Genomic DNA, 23,124 nt, shown 5'->3' with positions numbered 1-23,124 from the left:
GTTTCAGACACATATGGGCTGTGTGACCCTTTGCAAGTCACTTAACTTCTGCCTTCCTCAGTTTCATCAACTGTAAAATGGGGGTAATAACAGTACCTACCTTCCAAGGCTGTTTGTGATGATCAAAAGAAACAGTATTTGTAAAGCACTTAGCATAGCACTTGGCACATAGTAGGTGGTTATTAAATACTGGTACCCTTTCCTTGTTCCCTTCCCCCTCCCTTACGGTTTCCTTCTGTTCTGCCTAGAATCCTTTCTCCCTTCCACTTCCCTTTTTCCTTCTCTCTTCCCCTCCACTATCTCTGGCACTAGCTTTGGGTAACACTATGACAGTTTCTTTGTAGGGCCCTATCACCTTCCCTGTGCTGATCTGTCCTGCCCCATCCTAGATGCCCAAAGACTTTGTGTCTGCCTCTTCCATGTCCTACTCTGACATCTTTCTTCAGCTGGCTCCCCAGCGATGTCTCATAGTTTAGCTTGGAGGCCCCAGCTTGACAATTTGCGTGGCGCACGGTGAGAGACTGGTCAGCTAGATTGTAAATGTCTTGAGGACAGGACCTCTTTTGTTTTGTGCATTTATACTCTCAGGGCCTCACCTATAATAGGTTCTGGAATAAATTGGAATGGGAATGGATATTTCTTCACCGTATGACTTACACAGAAAGTGGTGCTTGATAAATGTTTGCCGATAAAATTAAAATGATTCACATCTAGGGGCTTCTGAGCTAGCTGGTGAAACATCCAAGATTTATAGGAGTGTTTTTGTCAGGCTTCTTCCAATTCCTAAAGCACACATTCATCGAAGTTTCTAACAGGTTCCTTACCTTGCCTCCGCTTTCCCTATAGGATGAACTCTGTGGTGAGAGTCAGGAGGCCTGGGCAATAGGACCAGCGTTGCTTCTTTTTGCTTCTTACTAGCTTGGTGACCTGGGGCAAATCACTGAACTCCTCTAAAGCCTACATAATAATCCTGGTCCAAGAAACAAATGAGAAAACCAATAGGAATACTCAGGGTGATCCAGAAGTCTTAGTGCATTTGTAGGCAATTAAAGCTTAAAACTGCACCAAGACTTTAGGACCACCCTCCATAGGGAAGGGACTATGTATTTGTGAGACTCTGATGCTCCATTTACACTTACCATTATCACAAGAATTTAACTCAAGAACTGGAAGGGATGCCAGGGGCCATGTAGGTTACTCTCCTGGTATTTATAGAGCCTGAAACTGAGGCCCAGGACAGTGAAGAGACTTGCCCAACTGTAACATTGCTCTATCCCTGGAAAGAATCTTTGGAGGCCATGTAGTCCAACTCCCTTTTTTTACAGATGAGGAAACTAAGGTCAAAGGATGTGAAATGATTTGCCTAAGGTCACACAAATAGCGACAAAGCCGGCATTTGAACTTGGGTCTTGACTACAAGGTTTTTAATTTTTTTTTCTACATCAATAGTGACAAGTTCTTACAAAATTAACCACAAATGAGCACCCTCAGGCCTTGAATGATCAGGGTGCTTAGGAAATTGATGGCTTCCCTCTTCTCTAAAAAAGTCCCTGGAGTTGAGACATTTAGGATCCCATACTTAATGCTGGAAGGAATCTTCCAAGAAAACCCCTTCATTTTATGTGCCATCCTGTGAAATGTCTCTCGTTAAATGCAGATAAAAAAAACCCTGAGGTCCAGAGAAGGGACCTTCCCAAGGACACACAGTTAATTAGTTGGGATTTGAACCCAGGTCTTCCATTCACAAAGCTAACACTGTCATAGCCTCCTTTGGATACTGGGTTTTGGGGATTTCCTGTCTTCATGCTGCCTGGTCTTGTGTATATTTCTAAAGTTTGAGCCCTCCAAACTCTCAGCCCCCCAGAATTCTCAGGTGAATGAGGCAGGAAGAGGGGCAGGGTTAGGGACATGACCCCATCAGCCTTCAGTTTATAGGTTCAAACCCTATCAAAATTGATGTAATGGGTTGAGTACAGATAAAAAGCCTTCCACCAAGGCTGAGCTGAGCTTCTGTCTGTCTCTCTCATCTGCCAGGTTCGTTCTCAGGATCATGTTTCTCATGGCTTGTTTGTGGCTTACTCATTTCCCTAGGATTGCTCTCATCCTCTTGTGCTGATCTCAGGGGAGTTGGAGAAGCACCAAACTGGGTGGTCATGTTTTGGAAGAACCCAGATTCTCTGCAAGAGGATTCCAGAAACTCAGAGGCCAAAGGGACCTTAAAAAGGCCGTCTACTGGCTCAGAGCCTCTCTATCCTGTGCTTGAGGGCCCCATTGAGGGCAGCTCCAGGGATCTGGAAACTTTCTCTAACACCAAACTTAGATCTGATTTTCTCTAACTTCAATTCTTGTAATCTTGCAATCTCCCCCCAGTTCCCTTTACCAGGGTAAAGTCTTTTTAATTCCCCTTAAATCTGAGTAGTCCATTTTTTTTGAAAGTCAGCAATGTGTCCTTCTTCTGAATGAGTTCTTTTTTGATTATGCAGCCCAGGACTGGGCAGAGTGATTCTAGACAGTGTCTGGCCCACCCTGAATAGGCTGACAGCCTCACCTTTCGTCCTGTGGATGGATGAATGCGTTGTCCTTTGTAGGAAGATGATGCTGTTGGCATATCATCGATACAGTGTCTGAATCACCAATCATGGCCTGTTTGATCTGGAAAGAATATGAGAGATCATTCTGTCTGCCTTCATGCGCCCATTTGATGGATGGCCTGTTTATGACGATCATTAATCCTGTCTGGCTAGATTAGCCAACTTGGTCCATAATAAATTGCATTCTCTTTATTTCTGACTTCGATGCCCAATTTACCTTGGTTGCATTTGAACTGGGACCTGCTCTTCCCGAGCTCTGGCTAAAATTTCTCTGTTTATGTTTATACCCAAAGGGTTGTTGAATAAGAAAGGGAAATTGGGGAGAAGCAAATGCAAAAGATATAAAGAGTAAAAACAAAGCAATTTCAGGGTGGATGGAGAGAATAAACACCTGGGATACCACAGAAGCTCTCCTGTAGGAGAGGAGAAATGTGAGCTGAGTCTTGAAAGAAGCTAGGGATGCTAAGAGGTAGGTAGGGAGAACATACCAAGTATGAGCATATCCTATAGTGAGGCATGAAGATGGGAAATGAAACATTATGAAGGGATGATAGCAGGTAAGCCATTTTTGGCTGAAATGTAGAGTATATGAGGGTGAATAATGGGGGATAAGTCTGGAAAGATAGGGTAAAGTCAGGTTATAAAGGATTTTAAGTGCCAGTAAGAGCAGTTTGTATTTTCAAGAGGCAATAGGGAGCCATTGAAGGTTCTTAAGCTGGGGAGTGACATGCTCATACCTGTAATTTGTTTTTTTAATTGTAAAACATTTTACTGGTATTTTTGTTATTATATAATCTTTATTTCCAAATGTATCCCTTTCCCTCCCATATCCAGAGATCCAGAAGAAAGAGGAAGAAAAATATTGATTTAGCAAAACTAATCAATAAATCAGTTAAGTCCACTACATGCAGTGTTCTACATCCATACTCTCCCATTTGTAAATTTTCTTAAAAGGAGAAGGATGTATTTTTCTTATCTCTTCTTTGAGACCAGACTTGGCTGTAATAATATTTTGTTTCTCTTTTTCTCCATTAACATGTAATCATATATATATATATATATGTATATATATATAGAGAGAGAGAGAGAGAGAGAGACTAACATGTGTGTGTGTGTGTGTGTGTGTGTGTGTGTGTGTGTATAGTTTCTCTGATTCTCCTTATTTTGCATCAAATCATAGAGGTCTTATCACGTTTCTCTTGGTTCTTTGAATTCATGGTTGTTGTTGCTTTTTAGCATAATAATCCATTATATGAATCTACCACAGTTTCTTTAGCCCCTCCCAAATGAATGGATCTCATTCTGTTTTCAGTGCTTTTTTTCTCTTGTAATTACTGTTACTGCTACTTAAGAATATATGGGACCTTTCTGTCATTAACCTTGGGGCATAAGCCTAGCAGTGGGATCTCTGGGTCAGGAAGGGACTCTTGGCATATCAGTTTGACAGCCATGTGGATGATGGATTGGATGGGGAGAGACTGCTTAAGGCTAGGAGACCAATTAGGAATCTGTTGCAGGTGAGCAGCGGTGACCTTTCCAGGGAAGAGAAGGAAATGAGATTGTGTGGTGGTGAAATCAGTGGGAAGCAGCAACTATTTGGTTAGGAGACTAAGGAAAACTGAAGATTGAAAAATGATGCTTTCTCAAATTTTATTTTATCTTCTAAAATCATATTTGCTAAAATTCTAAATTGTAAATTTTTGGGGAGGGGAATCAGCTGACCATTTTGAAAATTTTGAAATTATTTGTTTTAAATTTCTACTGTAGTTCAGTGACTAGAATGCTATATTTGGAGTCGGAGACCTGGATCCAAATTTCTGCCCTATTCTTTACTGTGACTATTTAACTTCTCTGGGCCTCAGTTTCTTCAACTATAAGATGAAGGGGTCTAGCCAGATGGCTTCTGAGGTTCTTTCTAGCTCTAAATCTATGACCCTATGACTTTAGAAGCCAAGAATTGTGGGGGGTCACTTTTTTAGGGCTCACAATGGTTCACTCTGCAGTACAGCGCTGATGACAAAACTATATTAACATACCTTCAAACATCCATCACAACTTTACAACTCTGATTTGAACTAACTCACTTTGAAAGGTGAGGGGTGGAGGAGTCAGGGGCAGGTAGTAGAGACATTTTTCTCAAAATCAAGGAGAGAAGAATTTTACATTTGCACTTGTTGTGGCAGGCTAGGTAGCACTCCAGATAGAGTGCTGGGCCTAGCCAGGAAGACCTGAGTTTAAATCCCACCCTAGACACTTCCTAGATATGTGTCTCTGGGCAAGTCCCTTAACCCCCACTTGCCTCAGTTTCCTCATCTATAAAACTGGAATAATAATCTACCTCCCAGGATTACTGTGAGGATTAAATGAGGTAATTGATAAGTTCTTAGGATAGTGCCTGGCACACAATGCTATGTAAATTTTGGTTGTTATCATTCCTTCTCATACTATGCCTGGTGTATTTCATTGTTGAAATACACTATACTGTGGCTGACCTGTGACTCTGGGCAAGCATGTTGGCTAGTGGGTCAGGATTTTGGTAATGTGGGTGGCTAATCCACACTGGCTACAAAGATGTGCTGATGATTTTCATTTGCAAAAATGAAAACCTTTTATCAGATGACTTGGAGTTAATGCTAAGAATCCAGTGTTCTATGAGTAGAGGGAGACGTTACTTTTTGCTATTGTAGACCTCCAATTTCACTGATGATAGAGAGCCTGAATGAGGCAACTCCCCTTACCTTTTATGCATTTTAGGCACCTGCTCTATAGCAGTACTTCTCTTCTACTAATGGCAGAGGAATGAAATGTCACTACCCAACACTGCTGAAGTGATGGACTGGGTATGTATGTTTTCAGGACCAGCCAGTATGGCTTTTGAAGGATGGATTTTTCAGCCACAGCAACTCTTGAGGACAATCTTTTAAGTCCTAGAGGGGTCTCTACCTTCATGAGTGGAGCATCCTTCCTGATGAATTAGGGATGATTGAAATATACTCAATAAACATTTTAAAAGCATTTACTATGTGCCAGGCACTGTGCTATGTGCTGGAGATAAAATAAATGCAAAAGATTCCCAGCCCTCAAGAAACTCACAATCTAATGGTGGAAAACAATACATAAAAAAGCTAAAAATTGGGGAGAGGGGCAGTAAGAGAGGGTTGGTACTTAGCTCTGGGGCATAATGCAGTCCTACAGTTGGGTGCAAAATGATGAGCAGGCTGCCCAGAGCCCCATCCCTAACTGGCAGAACTGAGAGGAGCTGTCCAAGGTCCATGGGAGGAGGCCCAGGGGCACAGTGAATTGTGGAGGTTTCAGAGTTAATGGGATCTTGTAGGATGACATTGAAGAAAGGATCAGGGCAGAGGGGCATCTACACTTCTGACTGCTCCCTGAGGGCTTCTCCCTTGAGCCCGTTTTGTCAGAGACAGGATACTGAGAATTTCTCATTTCAACAGCTTCATTTTCCTCTGAGTCTCTCACCTTCGTAAGTGCCAAATGTTTGACATTGGGCACCACAGTTAAAGATACTCCACCTTTTAAAATGCTCTTATTCACTCAGAGGGAGAGATCTTCCAGTCGTGAAGTTTGTTTGAAACTCCCCCAAGTGGTGAAAATGAACAATTAATATCCTGTTTAAGAGATTAACAAATCGTGTTAGAGACTGTCATGAATTAAGAGACTGTCATGAGTTAAGAGCTGGAAGTGATTTCAGAAGTCATGTAGTCTAACCTTCTTGTTTTACAGAGGAGGAGACTGAGGTCCTTCAGCAATGTAATACATATCAAGGGTGAAATCTGAACTCAGATCCTTGACTCCACAGGCAGTGCTCTTTCCACTGTGCTACGATGCCTCCTAACCCTGCACGGATACCAGTGAAGCCTGCAAGCTGTCCATTTGTTATACCTGGCTCTTCCATATAATCAGCTGATTTACTTTCCCAATCATGTACCTTTCTGCTGACACCCTTTGTGTCTCTCCTACACATTTCCTCATGCATATCATACTCACACCCACCATACCCTTCTCCAGTGGCTTTTGGGTGCTGCAAATTCAGGCTTCGGAGACCAATATCATGGCTTATAGACATAGACTGACTGGAAGAATATCATTATGGGAAAGATGGGGCTTTGTGTCATACAGAAGCTTCAAAGTAATGCAAAATTATGTTTTATGTACAATGGTGGCCTACAATTTTAGTCCCCACCTTAGAACTTTTTGTCACGTCATTGTCATGTTGTGATGTAGCACTATTATCTGTTGCTGTCTTCTATCAACATTTTCCAATGCCTTACCTTGTCACTGAAGGGATCTCTGGACTCTGGAAGGCCCTGCCAGTGGAGTTCAAGGTCCAGCAGACCCTCTCAAGCTAGGAAGTATTTGAGTGTATGCCTAGTATTTGAGGACCAGTTAGCTGAGTATTGCCAAGCTTTTATTGCCAGAAAGTTGTTTTCATCACCACACAAATTTTGAGGGCCACAGCAACTTAGGAAAAATATAAGCTCAGGAAGGAATTGTTTGGATCAGTGGCAGTGCCTTTTTCTAGCCTGCTTTTGGCAGGCTAGAAGGAGATTTGCTGCTGCACAAATTGCAGTGACATTTCATTCCTCTGCCATTAGTAGGAAGAGAAGTACATTTTCTGGATACCCGAGGTTTACCCCTTTTAAGTGGCAACATTTTAAAAAATGTAACCATTTTGGAGAGAAATCTTCCTAAAAATTTGTCATTTATATTTCCATCCTTTTCCCTGGAGCCTACGACATACAATTGACCATTTTCTTTATTACTCAGAGTTATAACGGTGAGCATTCATTGCTGAGCTGGGAAATAATCAGAAAAAACATATTTAGAGTTGAGAAGGCTCTTAAATCACCTATTTCAACTTCTTTAAATTATTTTATTTTTAATGTTTTATTGACTTTTAAAAATACCACTGCAATTTCCTAATGTTTATTCTTCCCCCAACAGAACTCTCCCTTGAATCAAAGAGACTTAACTCCTTTTTTTCTTTCCTAGGATGATGCTGCTCCAGTAATTCTTTTATTGTGTGTGTGTGTGTGTATGTGTATATACATATAAATCATATATTTCCTTATAGAATAAGGACTGAATATGTGATATCCTTGGCATAGGACACTCCCAGGTAAGGAAATTCCTTCTAGCAGTACAAGTTGGCACCTTCTCTGCAAGTTAGAACCAGGATAAGTCACAGATGAGACTTGAACCCAGATTCTCCTAGCTTTGATTCTAGCTCACATGACCTCTCATACATTTTCTTGCTATAGAGAAGAGTTTCTCACTTTAAGTGAAGGATCTACTATATAGGTTGTAGGATTAGGGGGGATTTAAACATTATATATATATATATACAGAGAGAGAGAGATAGAGAGAGATAGATAGAATTATTACATATTCTTTTCACAGAACCAAGAAAAGCAATGGAAAATCTTATCTCTAGTTTCTAAACCATTCCCTGAAAATATATATTTATTTATATATTTATGACATCATGCTCCATAATCCCATCACCTACTGTGGATTGTTTACTTACAGTGAAAAATTCTTCAACAAGAATATGTATACACATACACACATACATATATATGTGTGTGTGTCTATCTATCTAAGCTATGTGAAAAATCCATTTAGAATTATTGAAGCAGGTAAATTCCTGGAAAAGAAGAGTAAGACTGTAACCAGAGAGGAGGGAGATATTGTGGCAGCTGTCACTTCTTGTGGTTATCCTTCCTGCCACCCTCTAGAGAGACCCCTCACCTTCTAATTTTGAGCTTCTCCTTTACTATGGTACTCCTTGCGTACAGCTGTTCATCACAGACAGGACTGGACATATGACAAACATGGCCTGTGGTCAAAGAGTGACAATGGGTCTAGAGACTCTCATATGGAGAGGCACCATGAATCCATGACAGGATAGAGGGTCTGAGAATCAGCAGTGAAAATTTGCCTCTGCTTCTTCTTAGTAAGTCATTGCATTTCTCCAAGTCAAAGTTTCCACTTCTGGAAGATGTAGTGTTTAGACTAGGTGGCCCCTATGGTCCCTTCAAACTCTAAAGCTCTCATCCTGTGACCTGTGGCTTCATAAGGACAGAACAGTGGAAGGAGTGAGGAGTTAAGTAAAATAAGTTGCTATTCAGTTGTTTTCATTCATGTCTGACTCTTCATGACCCCATTTGAGGTTTTATTGGCAGAGATCCTAGAGTGGTTTTGCTGTTTCCTTCTCCAGCTCATTTTACAGATGAGGAACCTGAGGTAAGCAGGGTAAAGTAACTTGCCCAGGGTCACACAGTGACCCAGTGTCTGAGGTCAGATTCGAACTCATAAACATGAGTCTTCCTGACTCTAGACCTGAAGCTCTATCCACTGAGCCATCTAGCAGCCTCAAGTAAAGTGAATCAAGGAAGAAATCCTGAGGGAGAAATCTAAAGGAAGGCATCTTGAAAAGGGAGCCAGCTGAAACTGGCAGGAGGAAGGAAGTTCCTTTCAGACATATTAGTGGGAATGAAGTCATAGATGACAAGAGCTGACTTACATATAGTGTTTAGTGTTTACAGAACACTTTATGTGCATAATTCCATATTATCTTCACAGCCCTATGAGGTATAGTAGGTGCTATTATTAGCCCAGTTATGTTAATGAATTAACTGAAGCTCAGAGAGGCATTCATTGTTTGCAGCAGGATTGGAACCCAGTTCTTCCTGACTCCAAGGCTGGGGTTGTGACAGACCTCATCAAGATATGCATTCACTTGTCCTTTGTTCCTGGAAAGAGCTGGGATTTCATTACTGTGGGCATTCCAACCCCAAATGCCATTCCCACTCCTTCTCCATGCCTCAGTAGGATTCTGTTGTGACTTACTTTGGATGAATAATTCAGCTTCTCTCCTCCTCCCCTCTCCAACTCTTACATATACATTTGTTGCTAAGTTTTGTCCACACATAAGGCTGATCTTTGAATGACACACCCAGAGTTTAACCCAGACTCATCCTTGATTCAGCCTGCACAGTATGGGGCCAAACATTAATATCTGGGGTGATTCAATAGATACCCCCTTGCAAGTCAACATTGAAACATTAATTCCTTATTTCTGGATGCTATGTCTCTCAGTGCCATCCAAGATGACATGACTATCTTGGATGTCACATCATACTGTTGACCCATTGAGTTTGTAGTCCACTAAAACCTCCAGAACCTTTTTAGCCAAAGGGCTTGCTAGCCCCTTCCTCCCCATCTTTTACTTGTAAAGTTGATTTTTTGAATCCAATTGTAAGTGTGTGTGTATGTGTGTGTGTGTGTGTGTGTGTGTGTGTATGTGGGAGGTGGGTGTGTGAAGTTGATTAAACCAATCAATCCGTCATTCACACAGCTCCAATTGAAGTAACTAACAACATGCTTCACCCTGACACCTTTATCAGTGGAGAACACCTTTATTGAAAGGATGAATCGATCACAGACATCAGACTAGGTCTGAGAAGTCCTTAATTGATTTGGAAGGAATAAAAGCCTTTGGATAAAATGGAGTGACACTGTCCAGAGAGTGTATTGAGATTGACTGAAGAGATTTGGTCACACCCAATAGGTCTTTTATAAGATAGCAAATCAATCTGAAACCTGGCATTTGAGTACTGGGCAAGCAGTTCAAACCAAGACATTGTGAGATGGAACCACTGGGGTGTGGGAGTGGAGTGGGAAGGAGAACCGCTACTTTCTCTTCTACCTTCTTTTCTCCTTCTCCAAAGTCTCCTTAAATAAATCAAAATCAAGCACACATAAGCCCAGTCCTCAGAGTTTTTTCCCAAACATCCAATGTTATCCGTTCTGGGAATCTGAGCTTCCCAGAACAGGGTATATATAACATTTAACATTTGTCTCTATTAAATTTCATCTGATTAGATTCAACTCAATTTTGTAGCTTGATGTGATTTTTGCAGCTTGACATGTAGCATGATCATTTTTGGGTCTTGTCATCTACTATGTTAGTAATCAACCAATATATAATAAGTGCCTCCTTTGTGCAAACCACTGTCCTTCCCAGTGGGGATACAAAAAGAAAATAAAATCCAGTCCCTGGCACAATGGAGCTTATATTTGATGGAGGGAGATAACATATACATATGTGTATATGTATATGTATATGTACATATACATATATATAGTTTAAATAACATGTTAATGAAACAAAGGATTCCAAGAGACAGCGGTAAAGAGGGAATGCATTATAGGCATTAGGGAGAGGCTGCACAAAGGCACAATTATGGGAGACAGAAATTCATGTGTGAGGACCAGTAGGAAGGCTGGTTTGGATGGAGAAAAGTGTGGAAGAAGGAGAATAACTCCTAACAATACTTCAAAGGTAGATGAAAACCAGGTTGTAAATGACTTTACATTTGACTCCAGAGGTAACAGGGAGCCCCTGGAGTTTGCTGAGTAGGGCAGTGACATGATTAGACCCAAGGTGTTGTGAGTCTCAAATGAGGTAATGGATATTAAGCACTTCTTGAGCCTGAAATCAATATAAATTCTAGATAGCATCATCGTCATCTTCTTCATTGTCCTCATCAGTGTACATCAATCACCAGGTCCCCCAGTCTGAGTATTGTACCCCACATGTTACTGCTGAGGCTAAGCCATGTTTTTATAGAGATATACAGGAGTGTGGGGTGGGGAATGTATGCATGCACACCTTAGCTAAATCTGCATTATCAACACTTGCTTAAGTCTTGAAAATCGATAAAAAAATGACAAATCAAGCTCTGATTTATTGCCTTTGCAGATATCTGAAATGTAAAAGCTCAATGTGAAAATTTCCCAATCGGCTCCACCAAACCAGTACAAGCTGGTTCCAGGGCAGCCTTGATTTAGAGCTTTACTTTAGGACTGTCCTCCCTAGCTTCATTTCATCTGTAAAAGGGATAAGGGCATCATTTATGCCTTTATCCAAATCATTCATTCCCTGTCTTCTCCACTAGCCCTGTAGTTGAGAATACAAGTTGCTGCAGAGCCATTAATAAATCCTGAGTCTAGCCATTCACCAGATAACGGTACTATCTTCCAGCTCAAATCTCTACAACTTGCGCATAAAAACAGTGGAAGAGACTTTTTAAATTGCCAAATGTTTTGCTAAAATCTAGGTGTGCTCTATCTATAGCATTCCTTAAATAAGGAAAGTAGCAACCTTTCTAGAATGAAAACATTTTGACTAAGCGTAATTGCTTAACCATTTAAATTAGCCAATCAATTCAGCCTAATTAGAAGACTTTTATTTGTAAAATTATTCTGAGAAATGAAGGGGGTGAAAAACATCTTCATTGTGTCCATTGGCACCTTAGGATTATACACTGTAATCGAATAGTTGGGAAGATGCCATGTGCCCAAATAAATGGACTTTTCCAACTGAACCAATGTTTTCTGAATATTTGTTCTGGGCAGGATCATGTGCATAAGAGGAGATAAAAGTATTTGTGACAATTCCTACCCTCACAGGGCTTGCCACTTAGAAGTGGGATGTCACAGTAAGTGCCAGGGGAAGGATGGAGCAAAGGAGGGGCTGCATCCCATGTGGTGGGGAGAATTGGGGCTAGCTTCACTTCAGCAAGTATCTATTATGTATGCCTGATCGTTATACTTGGCCCTGAGGACACAGAGACAAACATAAAGCAGTCCCTAGTCTTCTAGGATCATGTAGTCAGTTTGGGGATTAAAAAAATCAAGTTGCTTTACTTTCTTTGCCTCAGCTTCCTCATTAGTAAAATGAGGGACTTGGACTCCATGGCCTCTAAGATTCTTTCTAGTTCTAGATCTGTGATCCTAATTTGGGGGATGGAGGGAAGAGCTAACAAATGATGGGAGGAGAACAGGAAAGGCCTTTTGTACAAGGTGTGGCTTGATCTGAATTTTGAAAGGAATATGAGATTCCAAAAGGAAGTGATAAGGAGGGAGAGCATGGCAGGTATGGGGAAGGTCTGGGGGCAGTAACTTCTGCAAATTCACAGAGGTCAGAGACATTTATAGGGATCTGCAAGTAGGTCAGGTTGGTTAGAATTTAGAGAGTATGAAGAGGAGAGACATGGGAAATTAGTCCAGCAAACGAGATGGGAACCAGATTCTGAAGTTTTAAATAACAGAGTTGGTGTTTTATCTTAGAGGCAGGAGGAAGTCATTGAATCTTCTTGGGAGAGGTGGCATTTGAGCTGGACCTTGCAAGATGGATGAGTGGCTCCAAATGTTCAGGTGCCATTGCTTGGATGGGACTTAAAAATTACAAGCTCTTGCCACTTTTAACAACTAGGCATGCTACTGCTGAGAGCCCTGGGGAGGGGTGCAGTGTTCTGATTAGGCACCACTTGGGCTCCAGAAGCTGATGATGTATGGCATAGTGTCCTCCTCTTGGCAGGGCCAGGGAGGGTTAGGTGCAGGGATCCCAGTGGCAGCCTCAAGTCAGCCAATTAGTTGTATGATCAAACTGATTACGGAGATAAAATGATGTATTGCCTGTCTTGTATCTCTTCCCCAGATCTCTGACACACTAGGCTCTTAAGATGATTTGATCCTTGCTGGCTGCTATTCAGAAAGTTTTAGGGATGAAATTATTGAATCTGAGTTGGGAGGTTCTGTGGAGACCAGCTAGGCCTTTCTGGACGTGAACAAGATCTTTTCTCAAAACTCCTTATCAAATGGTCAGCCCCCTTCCTCTTGACCCCTCTAGTGACAGGGGAGCTCCATCTCCCCCATGGTGGTCCAGTTCCACCCTGAAAAACAGCTATAGTGGTTAGAAAGTCAGGGACAAGAAAACACGGATTATTCCCCTTTGCACTTCATCTTCACATTTTGAGAAAGGTGATGACGTGAGGAGCCTTCACTTCTACCCTCCCAGAATGTGTTAGAGCCCTATCTTTAGCCTCTGGACTGCAATACTTAAATGCTAGGGATCCTCTCTTCATCTTCGTTTTTTGTTTTTCCTGACTGGTATCTAGATATAAAGATTGATTTCAATGCAAGAACTTTTATTAAGTCCCTTCGATGTCCCAGGCCCTTTGTTAAGCTTTGGAAAATGCCAAGATGAACAAAACTTTTCTTGCCCTCAAGGAGTTCACCTCCTAGTGCTGTCTATACAACATGTGCACGAATGAATCAATACAAAGTCTATGCAAAGTAAGTACACAATATTTTCCATTAGGAGCGAATGTTAATAAGTGGGGGAGGGATCAGGCAAAAAGCTGGTGTAAGAGGTGGTAGCTATGCCATCCTCTGGAGAAAATGAGAGATCTGATGGAAGGCATCAGGGTATCCTCTTCCTATTAACATTGCAAGGACTCAATCCCTTCTACTCCAAGCTCTCCAGTGTGTCTCCATAAGTGAAGGGGGCTGATCAGGGAGTCCTTTCACTTTGTCCCCAGAGGCAACTTTGGAGGGCAGAAATGACTGGATTACCCTTTTTTGTCCCCTAGTTCAATAATAAAGAGAAATGTCTCCCTTAGACCCCAGCTTGGTGAGTCATGGCTCCATGAGGCAGGCTGTTCCACCAGGGCTGTGCAAGGAGACTATAATTATAAGGATTCTGAATCACTTGGCCTATCTGTTCAGAATTAGGCTGTCTCTCTATGCTGCTAAATTGAGCCTGTGTCTGGCAGGTGCTACTTGGAGATACATTGAAAGAGTTAGGGTGAAGAGACAAGTTTTAGGTCCCAGCGTGTGGTGGAGAGCAAGGTCAGAGAGTATGAGCCCCTAAATGATCTCTCTGCAGCACAGTGAGTATTGGCTTGGGAATCAGGAAAACCTATGTTTGAGTTCTGGCTCTAGGGGCCTTCCTAGCTGTATGACCACAGGCATATCACTGAGCCTCAGTTTCTCCACCTGGAAAATGGGAGTAATAGTCTCCATGAGAATTGAATGAGATTATATAGTACGGTATCCTACAAAAAGGCCATTCTTATTCTCTCTACAAGGATCTTTTGCCTTCTACCTCTGTGTTCCTTACCACAGCTGCAGATCTGAAATGCCTCAGTCTTAGCTTTAGCCTCCAGTGTAATCTATATATTCTATCTGTTTTCCCTTCACCATAAACAGATGGACAAATCGTTACCTGTTAGAAACTCACGGGCAGAATATATCATCACTAATTCACATTACCCTGGCATTCTAAAGTTTACCAAACACCTTCCCACAACAATGTTGTGATAGAGGTACAGTAACAAGAGAGGTGACTCTGGGATCCAAGGACCAGGGATTAAATCCCACTTCTGATGCTTACTTGCATGCATTAGATAGCCACTGAGGTCTCATCCAGTTCTAGATCTGTAATCATATATGTGGCCTTGGAAAAGTCCCTTAACTTCTCTGGGTCTCAGTTTCCTCAGCTGTTAAATAAAGAGGTTGGACTAGATAGTTTCTGAGGTCTGCTCCAGATCTGAATTATGAACCTATGATCCATATTTTGTAAATGAATATACTGAAGTTAAAAGAAAGAGCAAAACTTTCTCAGGATCACAAAGTGCGTGTTAGAGGTAGGTGTCAGACACAGGTCCCTTGATTCTTGGCCCGTTTTCTAAGCCCATTTTTTCTCCTATTTTTGTTTTTGGTTTTTGTGACTCCCAATCAACCATTTCAAGCGTGAGTCAGTTGACAAAAATGTGAGAGAAGAGAAATTATGGTTTGTGGGCAGTTCCCCCTTGGCTCCTGGGGAAAGCCATTACAGGCAGACAAGCAGATGCATGCTGGGGGCTTGGGCCTTTGAGCTCATCTCACACCGATCCTGGGCTGGTTCTAGGGGAGGCCTGTTCTGGTGTTCCTAGTTATCAATCCTGTTTCTCACTAACTAAACATATTCTTCACTTTCTTGGCTCACCTTTCCTTGTCTGACACGGAATACGCCTACAGAGAATTCCTCAATTAGAGTGGTCTGTACTCTAGCATTTTAAGATGCCACGCTTGATGTTCTCAGACAACTGACCTTTGCTGGGTGCTTGCTAGCTTCTTATTCATGCATCAAATATTAACTGAGTTCCTGACTTTATGTAAGGCCCTGTGCTAGGTGATAAGGGGATACCAAGTGGAAGAGGGTACAGTCTCTGCCATCAGATGCTTATAGCCCAGTGGCAGAGATCATAGGATAATAGATTTTGAGTTGGAAGGAACCTCAGAGATCATATCACATAATCCCCTCATTTTATAAGTGGGGAAACTGAGGCACTGAGACCTTAAGTGATTAGCTGAAGGTCACATATAGGGTCATAGATTTATACCTATAAGGTCTTTAGGGGCCATCTAGTCCAACTGCCTTATTTTACAGATGAGAAACTGAGGCTCTGGGGCCTTAAGTCATTTGACCAAGGTATTCTGGGTAATATAATACATTTCTACTGTTGTAGAAGCATGATTTGTGTTATGTTCATATTTATTTGTTTGCTTAATGCCCAAGGGAGAAGAGGAAGGTCCAAGGTGAATTCAGAGAAAAAAACAATGTGGATTGGGATCTTGACTTTGCTACTTAGCTGCTGTGTGAGTCTAAGTCCCTTCCACCCTCTGGGCCTTAGTTCTCCCTTCCGTAAAATGAGTCCCTTCTAGCTCTAGGTCTATGATTCTACGATCCTATAATTGGCATGGTCCTTCTCTTCACTGGGGCAAATCAAGCTTCCTCTGAATTATGGACCATTTTTGAGAGCTAAAGCTGAGTAGTTCCTCACCCCTACTCTCTTACCACATCATAGCCAACATGGTACTGAGACTTCCCCTTGTATCTAGGCTGGCCAACATGGAGACCTTCCTAGGGTCTCCTTTTAAGCTTTTCTACCTTTGGAGGCCATGCCAAACTTTGGGGCATCAGTCTCCTGGCATAGCCTTTGGGAGAATCCAGGGTCACCTTTACTGTCAGAGGACTTGGCTTCTCTCAAGAATTGTATCTCTGCCCTTAGGTGACCTTGGGCAAGTCCCTAACTGTCTGTGTTTCCGTCTCCTGAACAGTAACGTAGCAATGATGGAATTGCCAGTATGGAAATTGTAATAATATGGAGAGCGTAAGGCTGTGAAAGCCACTTCTGGAAAGCACTGCAAACCAAAGCCAAGCCAACTAATTAAATCTGGGAGGGACCAGAGCCTCAGGATCTTATATTATGAAAATATAAAACCCTTCCTGGCGGGGCAAGGAAAACCACTTAAGCCAGGGAGCCAGTTCCCTTTGCTTCTGCACTGCAGGGTTTTTAGTTGGAGAGGGGCACAGAGGCAGTGCTGATTCAGAGTTTTCCAAGGTGCCAACAAGTAATATCCCTTCCTCACCCCACTAATCTCCTATTTGCCTTCAGGAACCAGCCAGTCCAGGAGATGATTCTGTATAGAAGAGAGCTAACAGGGAGGAAGAGTTTAGCTCACTATGTAAGGGAGCTGTGGTAAAGGAGAGTGGGCAGCTTTGGAAAATGGCAGGGCCCTGCCCTTATCAGATGGGTTCAAGATTACATGCGTACTTGTTGGGAGATCGTAGGACCTCAGAGACCTTAGAGATGAATAAAGTGAGAGCTTAAGTGATTTCATCACACCGTAGGATCCTACATCTTGAGCTTCTTCGGGACCTTAGAAGTCATCCTGTCTAATTCCCTCACTTTCTAGAGGAGGAATCTGAGCCCTGGACAGTTGAATGGGGCTTGTCTAAGGTTTGTTGTTGCTATTTAGTTGTTTCCAGTCACATCTGACTCTTTGTGACCCCATTTGGGGTTTTCTTGGCAAAGATATTGATGTAGTTTGCCATTTCCTTCTCCGACTCATTTTACAGATGTAGAAACTGAGGCAAACAGGATGAAGTGACTTGCCCAGGGTAACACAACTAGTAAGTGTTTGAGGCTGGATTTGAACTTAGGTTTTCCTGAGTCCAGGGCCAGTGCTCTATCCACTGCAGTGACACCTAGCTGTCCCTAAGGTTTACACATAGACCTAGAGTTGGAAGGGAAGTTAGAAGCCATCTACTCATTTTATAGAAAAGAAAACTGAGGTTCATGGAGATGAGGTGACTTATCCAAGGTTGTAGGAAGCAAACCTCAGGGGTGGGATTTGATCCCTGGATGCCTTCTTGGGTACATGCTAGACTAGATAACCACTCAGAGTTCCCAGCCTCTTTTGTGGTTCCATGATTCTGTAGCTCATTAGCATTCCTGCACTGCTCTTCATTAAACTTCTCCCCTTTCCTTTAAGAAAGAGTTGCTCAATGACTACACATCTATAGTCTATATCAAATTGCTTGACTTCTCAGTGGGGATGGGTGGGGAGGGAGGAAGGGAGAGAATGTGGAACTCAAAGTTTTAAAGACAAATGTTAAAAATTGTTTTTACATTCAACTGAGAAATAAGATATACAGGCAATAGGGTATAGAAATCTCCCTTGCCCTACAGAAAAATAGAAGGGAAGGGGATGAGAGAAGTGGAGGAGGATGGGTGGGGAGTGATAGAAGGGAGGGCAGATTGGGGGGAAGGGGTAATCAGAATGCATACTGTCTTGGAGTGGAGAGAGGGGAGAGATGGGGAGAAAATTTGGAACTCAACATCTTGTGGAAGTGAATGTTGAAAACTAAAAAATTAATTATTTTTTAAATTATTTTATTTTCTTTTTTAATATCTTCATTTTATTTATTTTTAATGCTCTACAATCACTACCATAAAACTTAGATTTTTCCCCCCTACCTACCCCCATACCTCCCTCCTTCCCCAAGACAGCATACAATTCTATATAGGATCTACACATACATTCCTACTGAATACATTTTCATTGTAGTCATGCTGTGTAAAAGAACTAAAATAAATGGGAGAAATCATATAACAAACCAAAACATAATACACACACACACACACACACACACACACACACAGAGAGAGAGAGAAATGATCTTCTACATTCTGCGATTGAATTCCATAGTTCTTTTCTGTGAATGTGGAAGGCATTTTGCCTTAGAAGACCATTGGGAATTTTTTTTTAATGTCCTTGCATTGCTATGAATATCCAAGTCTACCAGGAAAAAGTCTCACACATGGGCATTGCTGTGTACAAAGTTCTCCTGGTTCTACTCCTTTTGCTCAGGAAAAATTAATTAAAAAAAAAAGAATGAGTTGCTGCGCGGTCACTTAGCCAGGTCCTGGGCAGAGAGGATTTTGGTCAATATCATTCTCCGTGTTAAAGATGAATTGACCATCTACCATGTGAGGACACTGTGCTTGAGAAGTGTAGGATTTGGTGCTTGTCATCAAGGGGCGCTCTTGGTCTCCTGGCATAACAGCATTATACTATAACCTGTAGGCATGCCAGGGGTTCAGAGAAGGAGGTGATCACAGAAGGCTTAACCAATTGGTAATGGCTTCCTGGAGGAAGCAGTGCTGCAGTGGGGAATTAAATGACAAAGTGAGCAAGTGGAGCAGATTATGAAGTCCATTCCAAGTATGTGGGGGAGGGAAACAGAATTAGAAAAGGTAGAAAGACAGGAACTGCTCTAAGGATGCTTTGCTTGATCCCATTTTGTTTCTGAGTTTCTAGTTTGTTCTTGCCTTCTGGGAATTTCTCCTTATTTTCTTGTACCTTCTAATAGTGATTGTTTTTTTTAAAAACATATTTCTTCAATGACTACATTTTTCTGAGGTGATTTTTCCCTGTGAAGAGTTTGGTTTTTCCTTTACCCTTTTTGTTGTTGTTTTAACTTTGTTACATTTTGTTTTCATTTTTATGTGTTGCTATTTTGAGGTGACAAGGAGAATGTACCTTTATTATCACCACTCATTCTACCATCTTGCTGGAATGTCCCAAGATGAAATTCACTAGTAAATAATGAGAAATCATAGACTTTGGTTCAAACAATCAATTGCACAGCTACAGCAAGGGGAAGGCAGGGATAGATAACAGCTCTTCTGAGTAAGACCTGATAATTTAATGGAAGGGAAACTCAGTCTCAATCACTTGTGTGACATGAGTCCCCCCAAAGAAAATACATTAGACTGCGTTGAGAGTTATCATGTCCAAAAATGGGGTCAGATGAAGGCTGGAGTATCATATTCAGTTCTGAGGTGCCATGTTTTAGGAAGGACATTGACAAATTGGACTACGTCCAAAGGAATGTGATCAGGAAGATAAGGAGACTAAAAACCATGCCATATGAAGATTCTGGAAGTCATAAGAGGAGTAATACCCAGATTTCAAGAGTTAATGTGCCACAGTCCTGGAAGGATTCCTCAGAGCTATCAACAATCCAATGCTAAAGATACAGCACAACATATTGCTATGAGGAAAACAAAGGGGAGTGTTGTGTAAAGGACCAATGTGAATGCACAAACACCTCTTTCATCCAATTTAGATTTTTTTAAAAAACAGAACCTTGCAGAAGGCAGACACAAGGGCAGGTAATGAAAAATGTGGCACAATCCTTTCCAAATAGTGTCACGAATACTAAAGCACATCAAGATTTGATTCTGGTGATGAATGCTAAGGGCACCCAAAAGAGTTTCTTTGGAGTCACATTGGAAAAAAGAGAGGAGATCAAGGAGAGAAAAGAATGATGTTTGATGTGCATGGGATGTCAACGGAAAGATCACAGAACTGTGTAACTTTCACTCTGGTTTTCTCTACCAAAGAGAATGATGCTCAGACTGGAAAATATAGAACAAAAAAATTAGTTAATGCAAAGTTGATAAGTAAAATCACAAAAGTCAACCCATTTTCCCTTGACAAGTTCCAGTTGCCAAGCCCTGACAAACTGAAGGAAGGGAGAGATGCTATTACTGAGCTACTATCTGTGACCTTTGAAAGATCATGGGCAGGATGAGAGGTGCCACAAGGCTGGAGAATAACAAAGGTCCCAATTTTCCAGAAAAAGAATAGAAAGTAGAATCTGAAAACTACAGGCCAGTGAATTTAACTTGAATTAATTTACAAACTTCTAGTATATGTTATTAAAGTAGAGGCAATATCTACAAAAGAAAGCAGTGTTCACCATGAATTGGCATGGCCTCATGAAGAACCAGGTGTATCACACTAACCTCATGTCTCTTTTTTTAAAATCAGATTTATTAGATAGATCAGGGAATGTTGTAAATATATCTTGCTTAGTTTTAAGTAGAGTATTTGACAGTGGTCTCTCAAACTATTCTTATACACCAGATAGAGAGATGTGGGTCATGATAGTACAGTTAAGAGGATTCAAAACTGGTTTGAATTGGACTTAAAGAGTAGTTACTAATGGATTAATGTCAACTCAGAAGGAGGTCTAGGAGTGCCGCAGGCATCTGTGCTTGTCCCTGTTCTGTTTAATATGTTTATCAGTGATTTGGATAATGACATAGATGGTATGCTTATCAAATTTTAGATGATGAAAAGCTGGATGGGTAGCAAACATGGTGCCTGATGGAGTTGTAATCTAAAAAGATCTCAACTGACTAGAACATCTCGCTGAAGCTAATAAAGTGAAATGTCATAGGGATAAATTTTGAGTACTGTGCTTGAGTCAAAAAAAGACAACACTTCACAAATAGGAAATGTGGGAGGTGTAGCTAGATAGTAGTGCATCTGAAAAGGATTTGGGGGGGGGGTCTTAATAAGCCACTGTGTGAAATAGTCAAAGAATTATCATGATCTCAGGCTTTATTGGGAGGAATCAAGAGCATGCCATGTAAGTATCAGCTGAAGGAACTGGGAATGTGGAGTCTGTTGAAGAGTAGACTTGGAGTGTCCATGACAGCCATATTTAAATATTTGAAAAGCTGTCTCATGGAAAGAGGAACCAATCTCATTCTGCTTGGCCTTAGAAGGAGAAAGAAGCAGTAAAATATAAAAGTTGAAGAAAGATAGATTTTGGTCCCATGTAAAGTGGGGGGAAACCTTTCCTAATAATTCAACTTATCTAGAGGTGAGATGGGCTTCCTGGGGAAACAGTAGACTACCCATCACTAGAGGTCTTCAGAGGAATATTAGAAGACTGTTTGCCTGACATTTCATTGGAGGAATTCTTAGTCAGGTATGGATTTAGGGCAGATGGTTTCTGGGGTCCCTTTGGAGTGAAATGCTGTGATTTTGTGAATGCATTTGGGAAGTTTGGGGTACACAGAGTAGACCAGTTGGCCTGGAACTGAGAGTCTGCAGACAGTGGAAGATGATATTCAATAGTTAGGTTGGCACCAGTTTTAGCACAACCTTCAATTCAATTCAGCCAACACTGATTAATCATTTGCTAGGTGCTCAGCCTTGTGTTTGCTCTAAGGTGTTCCCTTTGAGTGCTGAGCTCATATAGTGGATGTCAGAGGCAGGATTTGAACCCAGGACTTTCTGATTCTGAGCCAAGCACTCTAGCTGCTATGCCATGTTGCCAGCCTATTACTGTTAGCAAATTGCAACTTTTCCCCAATTATGTTCAAAATTGTGGCACAGCAACAGCAGCAGCAAGCAGCAGGAAATCAGTGCTACTCTGCTTGTACTAATTAGGCTGCACACCATTTTGACACTGAATAAGAGTTGAAGTTTATAAATAAACTGAGACTTCCACCCAGCCTAAAGATAGTTGGAACTGCAGTCTTCATTTAACAGTGTAGAACAAGTGCACAGTCATAAGCCTACCATGGACGTAAGCAGTTTTTATTTTCTCAGTTCTCTGGGACTCTGAGTCTAGGTTAGAGAATTCCAGCAATTGGGATTGTAGGAAAAGAGATTTAGTGTTACGGGGAGCCTTAGCAATCACCTAATCCAAACCCTTCAAAGGAAGAAACTGAATCCCCAATATGTGAAGTGGCTTACTGAGGTCTTGCCTATCTCAAGTCAAGATTTGAAACTAGATGTCTTGGGATTATGGATTTAGAGCTAGAAGGAAGGTGAAGGATCTTTTAGTTCGATCTCCTCATTTTATAGATAAGGAAATGGAGACCCAGAGAAGTGACTCGAATAGAGGACACATCTTAACTGGTTACTCTTAGCATATTCAAAGCCTTTGGTGGGACTTCTGCTAGTCTCAGAATCAACTGAGTTACTGGATACAAGTTATGCTCATGGGATTGCCTACAAGAACCAAGAGCATCAAGAAGTGTCCATGGTGCATAACTAGATGCTAGGTTCCAGCACAGCCTTGTCTGTATCTGTTCCTGCTACCATGAATCCCTGAGACCCAGACCAACTACTCAAAGGTAGTAAGACCTGATAATTTGGGTAATGAGGGCATTGAGATATGAATGAGAGAAATTTCCCCTTGAAGTTGTAGCTCTAGGCATCTGTCCCTTATTCTATGAATAATGAAGATAGAGACCAGAAATTGTTGAAATTGCACTAAAACTTGCCAGTGTATTTGACAGCATAATATCTAGCATACATTAGGTGCTTAATAAATGCTCATTGATTGATCAAGCTTGGGAGCTAAGGTAGGATTTGAATCTGGACAACTTTTGCTTAGAGTTCATTTGAAAGTTGAGTTCTCTCTCAAAGAGTCTAGTTCAGGGACATTTTTTACTAGTGGATAGAGGGCTGGACTAGGAGTCAGAATGGCCTGAGTTTGAACTATGTCCAGACACCTTCTAGC

Source organism: Notamacropus eugenii, chromosome X (genome assembly GCF_028372415.1).
Source record: "Notamacropus eugenii isolate mMacEug1 chromosome X, mMacEug1.pri_v2, whole genome shotgun sequence".
NCBI lineage: Eukaryota > Metazoa > Chordata > Mammalia > Diprotodontia > Macropodidae > Notamacropus > Notamacropus eugenii.
The sequence above is the reverse complement of the archived record's forward strand: the minus strand, read 5'-3'. Positions refer to the sequence as shown.